A 14,022-nucleotide genomic window follows, 5' to 3' on the forward strand; every position below is an offset into this window, starting at 1 on the left:
TCTGATTGAGTATTTTCTAAAACTTTCCCCTCATTTTATATGTATTGTAATTAGTACATATTGCTTTTGCTCTATGTTGTATGAAACTAATTTGTGTCTTGTTTTCTGGTTGAGTATTTTCAGAAAACTTTCCCCCTCATTTTATATGTATTGTAATTAGTACATATTGCTTTTACTCTATGTTGTATGAAACTAATTTGTGTCTTGTTTTCTGGTTGAGTATTTTCTAAAACTTTTCCCTCATTTTATATGTATTGTAATTAGTACATATTGCTTTTGCTCTATGTTGTATGAAACTAATTTGTGTCTTGTTTTCTGGTTGAGTATTTTCGAAAACTTTCCCCCTCATTTTATATGTATTGTAATTAGTACATATTGCTTTTACTCTATGTTGTATGAAACTAATTTGTGTCTTGTTTTCTGATTCAGTATTTTCTTAAACTTTCCCCATCCTTTTCTATGTATTGTAATTAGTACATATTGCTTTTGCTCTATGTTGTATGAAACTAATTTGTGTCTTGTTTTCTGGTTGAGTATTTTCTAAAACTTTTCCCCTCATTTTATATGTATTGTAATTAGTACATATTGCTTTTGCTCTATGTTGTATGAAACTAATTTGTGTCTTGTTTTCTGATTGAGTATTTTCTAAAACTTTCCCCTCATTTTATATGTATTGTAATTAGTACATATTGCTTTTGCTCTATGTTGTATGAAACTAATTTGTGTCTTGTTTTCTGGTTGAGTATTTTCTTAAACTTTCCCCTCATTTTATATGTATTGTAATTAGTACATATTGCTTTTGCTCTATGTTGTATGAAACTAATTTATGTCTTGTTTTCTGGTTGAGTATTTTCTAAAACTTTCCCATCATTTTATATGTATTGTAATTAGTACATATTGCTTTTGCTCTATGTTGTATGAAACTAATTTGTGTCTTGTTTTCTGATTGAGTATTTTCTAAAACTTTCCCTCATTTTATATGTATTGTAATTAGTACATATTGCTTTTGCTCTATGTTGTATGAAACTAATTTGTGTCTTGTTTTCTGGTTGAGTATTTTCTAAAACTTTTCCCCTCATTTTATATGTATTGTAATTAGTACATATTGCTTTTGCTCTATGTTGTATGAAACTAATTTGTGTCTTGTTTTCTGATTGAGTATTTTCTAAAACTTTCCCCTCATTTTATATGTATTGTAATTAGTACATATTGCTTTTGCTCTATGTTGTATGAAACTAATTTGTGTCTTGTTTTCTGGTTGAGTATTTTCTAAAACTTTCCCCTCATTTTATATGTATTGTAATTAGTACATATTGCTTTTGCTCTATGTTGTATGAAACTAATTTGTGTCTTGTTTTCTGGTTGAGTATTTTCGAAAACTTTCCCCCTCATTTGTTATTATAATGTCCATATTTATATTTTATATTCCATGTACTTCTTAAATAAACTTTTTTTAAAGCAACCATTGGAAAAATCGCCATTCTGTAAGCCAGTGTTAGCGAAGCGGTTTTTCCTTGCTTTCTTGCAGTTGTCAAATACGGATTGCTAACAGGGGATAATTAATTATTTCAAAAACGTAAAAACAACACATATGCGTGAGGCGTCGTGCCTTGTGTGTGAATTAAAATTTTTGACTTTACAGGTAAATTTGCACAAAATTATTCACTTTTGTTTTAACTAAGAACATTTTATTTATTGATCTGTTATCTTCAATTTGTGATATATAAATCCGAGGGGAGAAAATTATTTGCTTTTATTTTTTATAGATATTTAAAAAGGGGTGGTGAATTAAAAAAGAAAAAAACGTTTGTCTAGAATATTATATTCGTTTATTGGAAAGAGCATAACATTTCACATTGACCCAGAAAATACCGTAAAAATTGAACCAATAGAAAAAATTTGATAGATTTTTAAATTTTAAAAATTGAAAAATATTTAACTCATAAAATTCAATTGATTTCATTACGTAAAAAATGGCTGCCTGAACGCACGCATGCACTTTGTAAACACTGTTTTTTTTTAATAAAAAATAATATTTCTATTATTTTTTAAACAATTTTAATAGTTTATTTTGGAAGTATATTCCATAAAGAAAATAAACAAACCACTTTAAACAGAAAAACTACGAGTTTGTTTTTATTATTTTATTCGCAGTTTTGTGTTAGGGATGTCAAAAATTCCCCCAAAATTCTGATACACCTACAAGTGGTCATTTTAATAAGTGTAATACGCATCCGCGTATTTGTGCATTGTGTAGATGGGCGTGTGAGCGGTGTCGTGATGGAGGAGGGGTGGACCTGCCGCAGGGAAGTGTTGGGTGGGAAAAGGGGGGAAAATGGCACCTGGTGTTTTAGAAACTGTAGTCTCGCGAGATCACAGAGCGTACACATACAAATGAAACAGGGTGAAAAACTGCATAAAAAGCTTGAGTGAGAGGAAGTTTACAGTCACGAGGTTATTGTGTTACTATTGTGAGCGTTGGTGACGATTGAAGCCGAATTCGATACAGTAAACAAAAGCGCGCGCACATATTTGCTGATTGTTTGGTCACAATTACCAAATAAACGCCACCTTAAAAAATTACCCCCCCCCCAAAAAAAAGGTGGCCGTCAAGTGGGTGCTCATTTTACGTTAAATTAATATAGAAAAGTGACCTCCTCATTTTCACACGACAATTTTTTTCATGTCAGAAAAACTATTTCGGTCCTGAAATTTTAAACGTTGTTTTCGTTTTCAGCAGCCAGAAAAGCCTTAGTAGTAGTTATTTTAAATTTGAGGGTGGAACGTTTACTTAAATAGAAGACCCCCCCCAAAAAAAACTAATAAAAAGAAAACAAAAATACAAAATAAAAGTAAAACAAAAACAAATTTAATTTCGATAAAAAACAACAACAAAAACAAACCAATTAAAGCTGTTTCGTTTCATTTCGATAATAAAAAAAACTGAGGAAAATGGGGGGGGGGAACGAAACGTTTCGATTCATATTTACATTTCCGGTTCAATGTTTTGCTGTCTTAATTAGAATTCGTGGAAAATTATTTCCTTGAGCCGAATTACACCCATGGTAAGTAACCAGTTAAGATTATCGATTAACTTTAAGTTTTAATCTTTCAAACACGATAAAAAAAAAAATAATCGCAAATCGATTAAAAAATATTCAAAACTATGTTCACCTATCTGTTTCCGCCATTAAATTGCACGTGCAACGAATTAAAATTTAACACGATAAAAAAAATAGGAAATCTATTAAAAAAATATAATAAACTATTGTTCACCAATATCTTTATTGTTAATGTGTTTGGAAAACTGCAGAAGCATCAGATTAACTGTAGGTTTAAATGTTTCAAACACAATAATTAAAAAAATCAGGAATCTACAATAAATAAATAAATAAATATACGAAAAGGTGGTTTTAAAAACTATCGACAATGAATTAGAGAATTAATAAATATTAAACTTGTAATCTGTTCTCTCTCATGTAAATATTAAAATGTTAAATAAAATAATATTAATTTTATCCGTGATATTCACCAAATAGATCGGCTCTATTTCGAAATGATTTCTTTTTTTATTTTTCCTCTTCAAGTTTGTTTTCTGCGAACTTGCTCTTCCGTTCGTCATCTTGAATTTGAGCTTATAAAGTCAATCACATTTGAAAAATCGTTTGCTTTATAAAAGCAGATAAAGTTAATCGAAAGCAGATTATAAAACAAAAACGTAAGTATTACTACATGGCGCACGTATGTGTAGTTTTTATTTTCATCTTTTTTTTTATCGGAAATGGTCACTAATCTATCAGATTTTGTTTTAAATACTGACTTAAAAACATTAAAAAAAACGGTCAATACGTAATTCTTTATGTTATCAGTGGTGGCCAATTCTGTATGTGCTTTCACGTACAGAATTGATAACATTTTTCTTGATTTTTGTTTTTTAATGTCCCTTTGTCTTTATTGAAACATTAAAACAAAAACAAACAAAAAAAAATGCCCGCCTTCGCCTTACTAAGTGGCCATCAAGTAGGTGCTCATTTTACGTTAAATTTATAATGAAAAGTGATCTCCCACTTTGTTTGAAAAAGCAATTTTTTTTATATCATGAAAACTATTTCTCTTTGCCACTTTTAAAGTATATATTCGTTTTCAGAACTCCTGAAAACCTGAAAAAGTCGTCATTGTAAAGATTATCTGGAGAATTGGAAAGATTCTTGACGTGGACCAAAACAACTTATTTATTGTTTACTGAAGAAAAAGAACAATTTTATAATTTTGTCTTTTTTCAATGTTTTCAATTAAAATGTTTTTCACTGATTCATATGTTTAAGTAAAAAAAAAATTTAAAAAAATGCTCGATACACGTATGGAAGCAATACCCTCCCACTGTGTACATTTTTTATTGTCATCTTTTTTCTTTTATCTTTTTTCAACGAAGTCTAATACTCAGTAATCTACCAGATTATATATAAAAAGAATTCAATATTTACCATTTTAAAGGTGTACTCTGTTTCCAATACAACACTCTAGTAAATCGAACCCCCATTTTGGAAACATCGACTTTTTTTTAGCCAAATTTCACTAATTAAGCCTTCTTGACATTCAGTTATTTTTCTCCTTTTTTTTTAATTCAGTGTTTGTATTCTCGTCGAGTGGTTTCAATATGAAGAATCGATGTATTAGAAACTGTGCACACAGGTAAATATACCAAAGAGTTTTCATGTTAATTTATTTGGAAATGCAATTATCAGATTTTTGTTCGTTTGTTTACAGAATGCTGATAATTAAAGAAACTTATTATGTATTTTAAAGTTTTCTCAAAAATACATTCAACAAACCTTACAAATAGCTTTGACTAAATTAAAAAATAATTATGATTCTTAAACAAATTACAATATTACGGTTCTGAATTTTTTAGATGAGGAATGATTCTTTGTATTATTTAGATTATTAAGACTTTGTTTTTTATCAGAATCCTCTATCAGGTTTTCGTAGTTTCCGAAGTAAAACATCGATGCATCTCTTGTTCCTTATCACCAAAGTATACTCTACAAGGCATTAATATATTATCTAATGACAGGATCAAATCTCTGTTGTAGAACAAGTAGTATGGTGAGACCCTCTATAAAGAATCGCATTATTACCTCTTTTCTTACTAGTCTTCAATAGTAGTCCTCTAAGGACCTCTTAAATTCTGTCCATGTTAAACTTTCATTGTTTAACATGAGTTGTTCATGAATTGTCCGACTTTGTTTCTTTACTTAGTGGAGCAATCTGACATTTTTCCTCATCCACTGCTCCGGTCACCCTAAAATATCGCTAGACATCATCAATCCACCTCCTTTAACCACTGTCTTTTTTATTTTCCAACAGCACTATTTTGTTAAAAGGAGATTCCCCTTTTATTCATGTTGTTACTGACCCCACTTCATTTTTCAATAGAGAAGTCAATCCCTGCACAAAATTTGAAAATAGATGCTGCTCCATTATAACAATAGTAGGCTACTGAGAAAAGAACAAGATGCCAATAAAACTCAAAATCAATTTTTGTTAAGAAACATGTAAGAGAGAAAAATAATGAACTTTAAAATTGGAATCATATATATCTTTTTTAATCATCTGATGTGAATCATATGCGTATTTATAAATTTATATACATATATATTTTGGAACAGAAAAACAAGGATAAAAAATCAAATATCACCTTTTTTCTTGTTTCGTTTTTTTCATTTTGCCGAACTTCACAGAAAATTTCTTTATCGTGTGTTTATGCTTCGTTCAGGCTCCTCTATTCTTTGTTATAATAATTGGTCCCAAAATGGCGTCAAACGAAACGGATGTTTTGCAGTCAGTTTTTTGTTAAACTTGTATACTTTATGTGGTATTGATTGCCGACTGACTGCAAGCCTCTCTCGCCTTTTGCCTTTCTTTCTAGGCTGTATGTGATCTGATTTTAGCAGGTACGCTCACTTTCGATAGCTGCACCTGTGAAATATAATTGTCTTTTAACTACTGACGATATCAATTCTGACAACCTTACCCCATCTTTCAGTGCGTTTGGTACCAGCTGCCATGCATGTGTTTGCATGTGTGCACATTCAACACACGACAATAATTTTACTCTTGTCTCTTTTATTTTCCAAGTCATGCCATGCCACATGGCGTTAACATCATTAAAAGCCTCTAATAACACTCTATATATCCTTAAATATGTAGCCAATATCAAAACTTCAATTCTCACAATCTATAAAATGTAAAGAAACTAACAGTCTGTTTACTAAAACACTGAGCAAAAGCAACATGTGCTAATAATAAATATTAAAATGAGGTGGAAAGTTTAAGAAACCCCCTTCACCAGAGAGCAACATACAAGATGTTTCCAGATAGTCAAATCGCTTCTGAATACTTCCCTTATGTTATATGGATAACAGTTTGTATACCATATAAGAAGGACTTGGCAGAAAAAATTGAAAGAATCTGTAATCTATAAAACGTCAGGAGAGTCTTTAAGAGTGGTTAGACTCTCCATCAATATGTTGTGTGCGTCAAGCAGTTTATGGAAAAATGATGACTAAAAGATTTATGTAAATGAGGGAAATTATCCAAATGTGAGCCATGTCATTCACTAACAGTAAGGTTAGAAACACATTGGAAAGATTGAAAAATCAATTATGGATGGAAAAGGGAAACCATCTACCCTTATGGGATGAAGTAAAAATTATAAAAAAAATTGTACTCCACCTTTTTTCTCCAAAACTTAGTGGTCTCCACCTTTCTGGTTTATCTAATAGATAAACCAGTGAGGTGGATATCACTAAGAAAAAGTCGAAGCGTATGGAGTAAATGTAACATTATCGGCATTAATCCTAGGTGCACAACTGCAAGGTGATAGAGGTTCAGTTTTGGCGTGAGAGTTATTAGTGCCAATGGTCCAGGGCCTATATTTTCGCTTTCACGCTCGAATTCATTCGCCAAAGTACATTAATATGTTGACAGAGCATATTCTACACTGCATCAAGCAACAATAACACAATGATGAAATTTTAAAACGTTAGATAAGACTTGAAGAGAAGTGACGTGCCCTTTTAACAGAGTATTGCCACTAATTCAAGGAAAGCTCCCAAAATTGCAGACTGCCATTTGCAAGAGGGCTACGATACTAAATATTAACTAGTTCATTGAGTTCCCGTTGTATTTATGTTGCATCAATATTCTGCAGTTGCATTTAAATAATTTTCAACTGCATGGATTTTCTTTTTACCTTCCTGATGCGAACACTACAATATTAAAAAAATATGAAAAAGTAAAATCACAGCAGAATAAAAGTTGAATCATATGATGTATAGGTGAATTAGAAGTTATATTTAATTTAGCTAAAATTTGTAGTTTCTGAAAAAAAATTACAAGTGCGAACTTTTTGGTATCAGTGTATATATATATATGTGTGTGTAGTAAAAATTAGTGATAACATTTAGAACCAAAATAGTTCCTAAAATTTATACTAGGGTTATCTGCAAGGACCCATGGTGGTAGGTTAGAGTACTTGGTAAAAGTCAGTTGTAATTTAAATACTCAGGAACATTGAAGTTTCAATCCTCAGTGAGATTAAAAATAAAATTTCAAATTACATAGGATTTTATGCAGACATCGCTAATGCTACGAGATGAGAACATTATTCGGAAGAATGAAATAATGAGTAATCAATCCTCTTATTTGTAAAATTAAAAAATATGAAAATTTTAGTTTAATATTTGACCATAGATACGAGTTAATTTGTTAACAAACCAGTATTGCATAAAACTATACTCATTTTATTTTTAATTTAATAATAAAAGTTGTGAATATTTTTAATGTAAATAAAACAATAAATTCACTTTTACCACATAAATTATATTTTTTCATATTTATTGTATATTTCCAGAATTTTCAACAAAGAAAAGAAGTCCAGTAATGGACGAGAAGAACCTTTCTTCATTGACAATTTAAAACGGTTTGAAAATAAGTCTACCTTCCTTCACAGAATTTATCTAAAGTTGAAACTTATCAGCTTATTATCATACACTCAACTCAATATACAGCAGAATCAGATGAAATTAAACATGGGAGATAAACCATATTCTTGTGTAGTATGTGAGTCTTCTTTTGCACAGCAGTCGCATTTGTTGAATCATATGAAAATACATACGGGAGAGAAACCATATCCTTGTGAAGTATGTGATTCTTCTTTTGCAAATAAGTCAACATTGTTCGATCATATTAAAACACATACAGGAGAGAAACCATATTCTTGTGAAATATGTCGTTCTTCCTTTGCACAGAAGTCAAATTTCTTGACACATATGAAAACACATACGGGAGAGAAACCACATTCTTGTGAAGTATGTGGTTCTTCTTTTGCACGGAAGTCACATGTGTTTCGTCATATGAAAACACATACAGGAGAGAAACCACATTCTTGTGAAGTATGTGGCTCTTCTTTTGCACAGAAGTCAACTTTATTGGATCATATGAAAACACATACGGGAGAGAAACCACATTCTTGTGAAGTATGTGGTTCTTCTTTTGCACGGAAGTCACATGTGTTTCGTCATATGAAAACACATACAGGAGAGAAACCATATTCTTCTGAAGTATGTGGCTCTTCTTTTGCACAGAAGTCAACTTTATTTAATCATATGAAAACACATATGGGAGACAAACCACATTCTTGTGAAGTATGTGGTTCTTCTTTTGTAAAGAAGTCAGCGCTGTTCGATCATATCAAAACACATACGGGAGAGAAACCATATTCTTGTGAAGTATGTGGTTCTTCTTTTGCACGGAAGTCAGGTTTGTTGAGTCATGTGAAAATACACACAGGAGAGAAACCACATTCTTGTAAAATATGTGGTTATTCTTTTGCACATAAGTCAAATTTGTCCGATCATATTAAAACACATATGGGAGAGAAACCATATTCTTGTAAAGTATGTGGTTCTTCTTTTGCATGGAAGTCAGGTTTGTTGAGTCATATGAAAACACATACGGGAGAGAAACTACATTCTTGTGAAGTATGTGGTTATTCTTTTGCACAGAAGTCAACTTTGTTGCGTCATATGAAAACACATACAGGAGAGAAACCACATTCTTGTGAAGTATGTGGTTCTTCTTTTGCACAGAATTCAGATTTGTTGCGTCATAACAAAACACATACGGGAGAGAAACCACATTCTTGTGGAATATGTGGTTCTTCTTTTGCATGGAAGTCAGGTTTGTTGAGTCATATGAAAACACATACGGGAGAGAAACCATATTCTTGTGAAGTATGTGGTTCTTCTTTTGCAAGGAAGTCACATTTGTTGAGTCATATGAAAACACATACGGGAGAGAAACTACATTCTTGTGAAGTATGTGGTTATTCTTTTGCACAGAAGTCAAATTTGTTGCGTCATATGAAAACACATACAGGAGAGAAACCACATTCTTGTGAAGTATGTGGCTCTTCTTTTGCACAGAAGTCAACTTTATTGGATCATATGAAAACACATACGGGAGAGAAACCACATTTTTGTGTAGTATGTGGTTCTTCTTTTGCACAGAAGTCAAATTTGTTGACTCATATTAAAACACATATGGGAGACAAACCACATTCTTGTGAAGTGTATGGTTCTTTTGCACAGAAGTCAACATTGTTCGATCATATTTAAACACGTATGGGAGAGAAACCAAATTCTTTTGAAGTAGTTTTTATTTCACATGGAAATCACATTTGTTGACTCATATGAAAACACATATTGAAGAGAAACAACATTCTTGTAAGATATATGGTTCTTCTTTTGCACGTAAGTCAATGTTCAATCATATGAAAACACATGCAGGAGTATATTGTTCTTTTGCATAGAAGTCAAATATATTGACTCATGAAAACACGGGAAAAAATTAAACATCCTGTGTAGCAGCAAGTCCAGGCAACCTTAACCTGAAAGATCAATTTGAAATGACATATACTATACACTACAATCATGTAATCCTAATGGCCACCTGTCTTTGAAACGCTGATGTGAAACCTGACGTACTTATCCATATTAATAAAACAGTACATTTGTGTGTAATATCTAACAGGTAAACCCTTAAACTACTGGTCATATAACACTGAAATTCTTAGGAAATAATATTCATGCATGAAGGATGATTTATAGCGAGTTATATCTTTGTTTACATGAATAACGTGTATAGACATCGGCAAAATGTACACTTATTAAATGTACATTAACCACTAGTCAACATTATTTGCATTTATGCACATGCGCACATAATACAGAAAACAATATTAAACTGGAATGCTAGATATTTTTTTATGTGTTTGTATTAAAAAAAATGAAATAATAGGTAAATTTTACTCACGGTTTTGAATTTGTAAGTACAAAGACAAACATATATTTCTCCTTTTTAAGATTTCATATTTACTTTATTTCAAAGACATTTATAACGCAGAGGAGATGGAAAATAACACAGAATACAGACTTTTTAGGAAGCCATTCTTAATATGGGGAGGGAAGGTATTTTTTCAACTATTCTGTACTTTCATCTAAGAATTTATTAAATAAGAAACAGACATACGGAATACGAACTCTGCTGAAGTAATAATCTTATTTAGAAATCCATTCTTAATATGTGTAGGGTAGGGTATGTTTTTTACTATCCTTTATTTTCTAACCATTTAAAACAATTCTCTCAGTCATGAAGAACTTCTCCACCAACTAAAAAAAAAGTGAAGTCAGAATAGATAGACATTATCCCCTCCTTGAAAAACAAATGGGGGGTGAGATCTCTGAACTGCTGAGAAAAAAAAAGACAATTTCCTTCCATGTATTATCTCTATTTTTGTTTAGTATTAGTCAACATTAAGCATCCGTTTCTCAATCTAATTTCATAAAGATTACAGACCGTGCTGAAGCCATTCTTTATATGGGAGGTATATGTTTTTACTATGCTATACGTTCACCTAAGAATTTAATAAAAGATACTGACATGCATAATATGGACCATGCTGAAATAATAACGCCATTATTCAGACAGCTGTTGTTAATATGGGGAACATATGTTTAAACTACGCTGTACTTTCACCTAACAATTTAATAAATAAAAACTGACATATGGAATACGAACCATACTGAAGTATTAACATTATTTAGAAAGCCATTTTTGATATTGGGAAAGTATCTTTTAAATATTCTATGTTTTCACCCAACAATTTCATAAATAAAAAAATTACATTCGAAATACAGAGCATGCGGAAATAATAACGTTATTATTTAGAAAGCCATTCTTAATATGGGGAGTGTATGTTTTTAACACTTTTGTACTTTCACCTAACAATTTAATAAATAAAAACCTGGCATATGAATTACGGACCGTGTTGAAATAATAGCAGTTAATATTTAGAACTTTATTTTTGTTTTCACACCCCCTCCATTCCTGTTTTTTTTCCATTTTATGTTTAATTTACTTATAACGGCACTAGTTGACTTTCAGACCCCCTCGCTGTTCTTTTATATCACAATTTCTTAATACGTCACTATCAAAAATTGAGAAAGTGATCACGCTTTTGTTTTAACGGTTAATTAAAAAAAAAGTCTTTTGGGAGCTGTTGTTGTTTAAGCTAAAATTCTTTTCAACAGTTTGCATTTTGGAGACGAAGCCGGTTCGAGATAAGTGGCTGCTATTTTAGTTTTTATGTTTTAATTTCGAATATTAATAACTACATAATTTCGTAAGAGGTGAATCTATCACCATGCTTCTTTAATACACGCCAGTTGGACTTTTAAATACAATACTTAATATTTTTTTTAATGAAGAGTAGAGAATGCTTTGTGGATGCGTTATCAGCAGCTCGCATTACTCTTGCTTCTCTTTATTTGTTAAAGTCAGTATTAAAAACAAAAAAAAAACAATTCACAGTGAAAATTTTTCAACAAGAAATCTACATTTTCATTAGGATTATTCGCTTAGTAAATGTAGTTATCTGCCTTACATTTTTAACGTATTCTGCAAATGCGCAAAAAATCGATACTAAATTCATGTAGTAATACTTACGTTTTTGTTTTATAATCTGTTTTCGATTAACTGTATCTGCTTTTATAAAGGAAACAATTTTTCAAATGTGATTGATTTTACAATCTCAACTTAACATTCAAGATGACGAACGGAAGAGCAAGTTCGCAGAAAACAAAATTGAAGAGCAAAAATAGAAATCATTTCGAAATAGAGCCGATCTATTTGGTGAATATCACGGATAAAATTAGTATCATTTTATTTAACATTTTAATATTTACGTGAGAGATAACATAATTAGGATCTATCAATTTTTAGGAGCGAGATTGCAGGTGCAGAAATCTCTTAAAGTCAAAAGTAGTAGAGTATCTGCAGGACCGATAAAAGTAAATTTAACGAGATCAGCAATTAATAGGTTTCCACCAAGGCAAGGCACATCCTCACATACATAAAATAAAAATATTAAAATAACGACACTAGAAAAATAACTCGAAATCATTGTATTAAGATGAAATAACATTTATTTATGTGTTAGGAATATTAATTAAAATCGTTCAAACGTGATTTTTTTTTTGTAACGAGTGTCCATTATGCAGGCTTGGCTAAATGAGGATCTCGTGAGAATAGCATGAAGTTTAAGATTACTGATTTTTATGAACAGAGTGTCACATATGGCTTGAAATGAATGTGAATATTTTCTGAGAGAAAAAAACAGACATTAAACCATGTAAGCAAAATTTTTGTGATAGTTTTTATCATTAAAACCACAGCGATTATTTTTGATATTATTTTTTGTGAAAATATTGAATGAATACTGCTTATCGTAATGTTCCTGAAATATTAAAAATATTTTTTATTGTTAACATCTGTTTAAGATTACTGATTTTTATGAACAGAGTGTCACACGTGCCTTGAAATGAATGTAAATGTTTTATTTTTATGTAAAACAAACCAAACAGAAATTCATGCATTATTTTTATTGGAAAAAGACAATAATTTATGATTTTAGCCATCATATCGGTGTCACTGGACACAGGTATCCACAAAAAGTAAAAATAAAATGAGTTTTAAAGAAAAGGAAATAATAAAATCCATTCAATAATTGATATTTTAAAGTTTATTTCCATTTTCATATTAAGTTAAATGAAATGCCTTCCCCCAAATAAACCACGACTAAATATTTAGTTTAAAATACATATTTACATACATAAAATACAGATTTACTAAACAATTTTTGTTTACTGGATATTTTTCCAGCATTCACCGGAAGTTATTATATCCTCTAGTAAGTTCGATTTGTTTATGTTTTTCATCTTTTTGGCAAATGTGTAGTTTAGCAGCGTAAATTATTTGACAGACAAAAAACTATAAATCGAAGCCACTGTATTGCTTTTAAAATTTGGCCTATCTAATGTTTGACAGATTGGCCTTTTTGATGCCAAATTTGGCCTTTTTTCGTTCGTGTGTGGAACCATGGTCTATGCAAGAGCGTAAAAAGGCCAATATATCAAACATTAGAAAGGCCAATGGTCCATACAAGAGCGGAACAAGGCCAAATTCGGCCTCAAAATGGCCAATCTGGCAAGCCTTACAAAGGCCAAATTTTCAAAATAAGTTGGCGGCCTCATTTACATTTAGTCTAATTAAAAAATGTTGAAAAAATAATGAAAAAATGTTGAAAAAATAATGAAAAAATGTTGAAAAAATAATGAAAAAATGTTGAAAAAATAATAAAAAAATGTTGAAAAAATAATAAATGTTGAAAAAAAAATTAAAAAATGTTGAAAAAAAAATAAAAAAATGTTGAAAAAAATAATAAAAAAATGTTGAAAAAATAATAAAAAAATGTTGAAAAAATAATAAAAAAATGTTGAAAAAATAATAAAAAAATGTTGAAAAAATTAATATAAAATGTTGAAAAAATAATAAAAAAATGCTGAAAAAATTAATAAAACATGTTGAAAAAATAATAAAAAAATGTTGAAAAAAATTATT

General features: G+C 30.4%; 1 long non-coding RNA gene across 1 annotated transcript; it reads left to right on the forward strand.

Annotated features, from left to right (window-relative positions):
• Window positions 1-3,635: 3,635 nt before the first annotated feature.
• Window positions 3,636-13,673, forward strand: LOC145270337 (uncharacterized). Its single transcript, XR_013865323.1, has 3 exons — window positions 3,636-3,718; window positions 4,629-4,692; window positions 7,916-13,673. It is a non-coding gene; the product is annotated as an uncharacterized LOC145270337 (long non-coding RNA).
• The last annotated feature ends 349 nt before the right edge of the window (window positions 13,674-14,022 follow it).

Source organism: Euprymna scolopes, chromosome 46 (assembly GCF_053919585.1).
Source record: "Euprymna scolopes isolate OS-2025 chromosome 46, ASM5391958v1, whole genome shotgun sequence".
Lineage (NCBI taxonomy): Eukaryota > Metazoa > Mollusca > Cephalopoda > Sepiida > Sepiolidae > Euprymna > Euprymna scolopes.